Below are 6,000 nucleotides of genomic sequence, written 5' to 3'. Positions count from 1 at the left end.
ATGAATCCCAGTGATCTGAAAAACAATTATCCCTCACCCAAGTAGTTGCCTCGTTACACTAAAAGGTTTCTGTTAAAAAGGCTTCTAACTATTCCTTTTTATGACATTAAAGATGAAACCACTTTACACTACAAAGATAAAGCAAACAGATAGGACTATAGATATATAGCTCAGATAGCAGTACTGGAATGATCTGATGATACGGAATAAGCCATCAATACATGAACACGTGGGGCCTTCCTTTGAACTTTCAGTTGTTGCTGACTTTATTAAACTAAACATTTAACTAAGATTGCTGAACAGAGCTACGTCGGGACGTTATAAGTAAAATCCTTAATCTGTGACATTCATGTTTTATTGTACGTGTTTCTCAGAGAAAAGTATCAGTAGTCTTTGTTACAGAGAATATAGGGGCAGTCGGGTAGCCTAGTTCTTAAAGCTTGTCATGCCGAAGACCCGAGTTCCATTCATGGGTACAACGTTTGAAGCAAATTTCTGGTGTCCCCCGCCGTGATATTGCAGGACGTAAAACCATACTCACTAAAGAGTATATTCTTGACCGGAAAATTTATTACTTCAGTTACTTTTCTTCCGCCGTCCACTGCAATTGACAGGGCGTACATTTTCTACCTTTCAGCCACACTGACATTAGTGTGTATGAACCGTCTCGGATGTTCACCGGTTTTGAAGCAGCCATATATACTCTTCAAAAAAAGAAACTTGACACTGACCTTGAAAATGTAATATAATGCGATTGTTTCAAAATAGGACACAGAAACCATAATTGAAACACTGTTTGAAGATCAATGTACACAATGTTCAAAACATTAATCGTGTCACCTAGACAGACACACATACACGATACAGTTAATGTCACAGGGGTACAGAAAATGTCAGTATCGGTTGTGCCCACCACGTGCATCAATCACCGCTTGACACCGACGACCCAGAGATGCAATAAAGTTGTCAATAACACGCTGTTGGTTGTGTTGCTATTCATGCTGAAGTGCATCAAGAAGCGCCGGTGTCCCGGTATAAACTCTCCCCCGTACAAATTCTCCCCCCGGAGATTTTATACCGGTACAGATTCTCCCCCGGCGAATCTGTTCTGAAATAAAATCTCCCCCGGGCGGATATATTTCGCGCCCCCCTCAGTATAAAGTCTCCCCCCTGATTATTCGGTTTGTTGCAATGTCTTTAAGTACTATATTCTTTAAAAAGTTATCTTTAATGTAAGGAGGGTTACTTTAAAAAATAGATTATGAAATATGGTCATAATGAATTGATATTTCAGAATATTTTATTTGGTAACTGTACCTTCCATCCTAAAATAATTATAAGACATAATCATACCAAACAAAGGATGGGAGACATGAGTCTCTACAGATTTTGTTGTTTCTAATACAGTTGTTGTTGTCTGTATACATGTTTTTAATATACCAGTTTGAGTCTACATGTGAACACAATCGATGGTTCAAATGTTAGTCTAAGAACAAAACATGAACTAATTCTAAAGAACTCTGATGTATAAAGTTACCTTCATCTTTGATTGACTGATGTATTTTCAATCTTTATTCAGCACTGAAGAGGCCACAGGCCTATAGTACGAAGCATTAAGTTTATGAATAAACTGTTATAAAGTATTCATAAAGTATCAGGGGTCATTTCAACTTACAAAATGATTGACATGGTCCTTTATAGAGCGAGGATTGGGCTGTTTTCCCATCCGATTGACTGATATTACAACATTCACATGGTTTAGAATGGTACAATGAATAAAGCATGCAAATTACACTAATACGCGATATTTCATAAGAAAATATCATATCTCCGTTGAAACATAAAACCAATATTTATGAGTCTACATATTGATATAAGACTTTATCACTGTATCCAATTCCAACATTTAAGATATAAACTTTCGGACAGTTCAGTTCAAAATTCTTCAACCTTTAATACATCACAGGGATGTGTAGCTAGACGACGGGAATCTACAGTCTTGACTGTGTGTGTGTTTTTTTATGAGAATGTTTCTCACCGACCTTAGCGTGTAGGGGTGTGATGTCCTGGGCAGGAAATGACAGTGTTTTGACTACTCGTCTTTCATTAATTAACGTTATGGGCATCCCTAATTAACATTTACTAACTCATGTTAAACCAACACAGGATGTTTTCTGTAAGTGGACAATCGCGAATGTAATAGGGCTGACACGACATGTGTTAATAACTGTCCTAGAACTTCTTAAGTTACTAAACATTCTTTATATCTAACGACTAATATTATATCCACCTATATACCACTTTATTGTCTCATATTGCGGTAGTAAAGAAAACACAGTGCTCAAAGTGAAGCCCTTTTCACTCCACATTCTCAACATCGTCTCTATCAGAAGTGTTTGGCAACTATTGAACTGCATGGCAAGTATTTATAAAACGACCGAGGGAGGAAATATTCTGGGGGGAGATTTTATTTCGTAGGGTGGGGGAGAATTTATTTCGAGAGGTATAAATGACACCGGCCGCATGGAACTCTGGGTTGGAGAGTGTAGTTGTCGCAGCGCGCATTGATCCGGGAACCAGACCGGAAGTGACAGTTTGGACCGTCGCTTATATCATTTCAAAAGGAGAGTTATTTCCCTTTGGAACAAAAAGATTGTCCAATAGTCAGTGTTGATAAGTCAATAATGATCGGTTAATCATCACACGAACAGTGATGATGGCGTTGAAATATGAGCACATACAGTCGTGCTGTGACTCGTTTGATTGAATTTGTTGTTATTTATTGTCAAAAAAGAAAGACGATATTTGCAATTGCAATAAGCTCCCAATTTATGCATCACACAATATGTTATTGCAAATTTCCATTTCATCTACCCTGAGCCTTTTTCCAATATTAAATGTTCAGCTCTTACAAGGAACGTCACAGAAAGTAGTATAGGTAATGGTGATTCTGCCGCAACCCCACTGGAGCCAGATTTATATACCTATACTGCTACAACAGGGGGATTTTTTTTATGTGTAAACGCTGATGCGATTCAACGATCGTCATAAGATTAAGTTAAATTGACCCTAGCTCACCACTACCTTGAGTCAATCAATGATACCATAGAGGGAATTTTTAGCACAAAAACGATGATGAGACTAAACTAAATTGTAATGAAAATATTCTCTATTATTTTTTACTCATACGCATACCATAATTTTTTAACAAAGTGATATTCAACATTTTTACTAAGTTCTTCGTTCATTTTACTAGGAGACCAGACTATATACTCTTCTTGGTAATTGGAAAGAAACAATTGATGACCGTATTTGGTTGGTCTGACATCATTGATATAATATATACCTTGTGGTAATTCTCTCCATTTGATAATTTTGTCCCTGAGCATAAATGCTTCGATAGCTTTTTCGAGTTCTTCCTTTGTTGGTTTGTAATTCTCCATTATTATATATTTATGTAAGCATTCGTTTAAATGAATATATGATTTGTTATGCGGTGCGATCCAATGATAGGAAACAATCTATTTTTAATCTCCAACCAGTTCTTTGGTTTTGGCACGGAATAATTGACGCGCTTGTGTCCCCTGTTCTATGTACTTTTTTCTCGTCTTCGCTAATACCACTGCTCTTACGATATTAAGATCGAATCTCCTGCTTTATTGTGTTGTATTTGGTGAGTTCTGACAACACTGAACGAAAATCCTCCTCGGATATCTTACAATCAGCCAGTGCTGTTAAAATATGATCCTCAATGCTGTTCAACTTTGCTTCGGCGAGTATCGGGTGCACGGGTGGCCCAGTCGTCTAAGGCAGAGTTGCGTCCCTTGGGCACGCCAGAAACCTATGATTGTGGGTTCGAATCCCGCTTCGCCCCGATTATGTTTCTAGGTTTGTCAGCACCATACCCGTGCTCGTGGGTTTCACCGAAGTGCTAAACGTCTGAGACCTGCATCACTTCGGGCTTTCCTCCCACATTAAGCTGACACGCCGTGATGTAACTGGAATACTTTTAAAAGCGGCGTTAAACCCAACTCACTCACTCATTCGGCGAGTATCCGAATATTATCATGTTTTAATGCTTTCTTTGGCAACTTAAGAGAAATAAATTTTATCGCTATTCCTGCCAGTCCAGAGACTCCAGCGGCTATTTCCATGTCAAGTACGATAGGCGTGGCGATTATAGTTGATAGTAAACCAACACCGGCTACACTGAGTCCCATGCCAGCCTTTACAAGCATACGTTATCAATGTACCTCGAGTACAAGCAAGTAATATCCATGTACTGGTACAGCATAGCATTATTATGAATATGAAATCACAATAGCACATTTTCTTTTTAAAACAGACAAATTGTGCGTTGATAATGCTTTAATCTCTACATTAACAATCCCGGAAGAAAACTAACCCCTTTATTGCACCACTGTGCCCAAGCTTGTTCTATTATGCCAACAGTTCAAACTCGAGACCTAGCAACATATCCGATTACACTTGGCCCAGGCTGACCCTAGCGGGATTCCGTCAGTTCTCAATGTCTAGGCCTGGTCCTGCGCCATGACTGTGGAATTTATATTTTTTAGGTATTCTGTTTTACTAAATTCCTAGGCAAGTCTAGATCATACTAACCAAGTCTAGTTTAGTTGATTCCATAACAGCAGAAGGAGAAAGGTTCTTCCGAATGAAAAAAATATATTTTAAAGAAATGTTTTCATTGACTATGTGTTACTCTATCTGTCCCCAGATCCTAGAGAATATATTTGAAATGGACTCCAAGTAAAGAATGATTTGACAAGTCTAGATTGCCTAAGTTCTGGTCCTGAAATCAAGCATCGTTCTGGGATCCATTTGTATTCTATTGAGTAGATTTATAATTTTAACTACGTGAAATTGTATTTCTGGGATGTTGGTTGATTTTAGATGTGGGTATTTATAGATAACAAAAAAATATGAAATATATATTATTTATGATGTAGCTAAGATATGTGCACGAGTAAAAACTGTAGTTTGTAGTCAACCAAAGAAGATATTCAACACTTTAGATTGTATATTGTTTTGAAATGTCTCGCCTCATGAACACGTTCCTTATTTCAATATTGTATTCAATTCCACCCATGACTGTACACAACATTTATATATTTACATGTATACGACGGCTACATGGGCAAGTATAACGGTAAACACAAACGTGTGTTTGTTTAACATTTTTGTGTGTTGAAACTCTGTTATATTAAAGGGAAATTAACCATTTAGTCTGTTCGGGTAACCAATTCTAGCTATTATTTCCTGAATAAAATATTATTTACTTCAGGCATACACATATTATTTTGTGTCATGTGACACCAGATGTTGTTATCAACCAATACTCATAACGTAAACAACCATAGAAATGTGGAACATCAATGCTAGAGAATAACCAAGTTCGATTTTCCAACGAAAACATTCCTTTTGGCTTGAACGTTGACAATAGCGGTACAAATATATTAATGGATCACTGAAAATCGGTGAGGACGCAATTGTTTGCAAAAATATGTTGCCTCCGATGAAAAGATGAAGTTATGCCGAAACAGTAAGCTCTTAGAAGTCTTGTTTGCCAGCTGGGAGCATGTCAGTATGTCAGGTATGAAATGCATTTACACGTTGAACGCATTGACAGAGAGTATTAGTTATCTTGAACGGTTGGTGAAACCGCGCAAATCGAAACAGTTCATTTATGGTGTAGTATTTCCATTGGCAAATCGAAACAGTTCTGGGGGCGAATATATTTCGTGACACCGGAACTACTGATGTAACTGATTTCAGAGATCTTATTAATCCTCGCAAACATTCGGTTTTAACACTAACTACGTAAAAACTGTCAACATATCCACGCCGTTATACTCTGGTTAAAGATCTAAAATATATTCCTTAATACAGGCTACCATTTGAAAATGGTATCAGTGTAATACCAGGGGCTAGAATATCATGGTGCAACCAGGTTTCTGTTAAACATACAACATCATAACT

This window comes from Haliotis rufescens, unplaced genomic scaffold, assembly GCF_023055435.1.
Source record: "Haliotis rufescens isolate VD_foot unplaced genomic scaffold, xgHalRufe1.0.p SCAF_14, whole genome shotgun sequence".
Classification (NCBI taxonomy): Eukaryota; Metazoa; Mollusca; class Gastropoda; order Lepetellida; family Haliotidae; genus Haliotis; species Haliotis rufescens.
Note: the sequence above shows the minus strand (reverse complement) of the source record.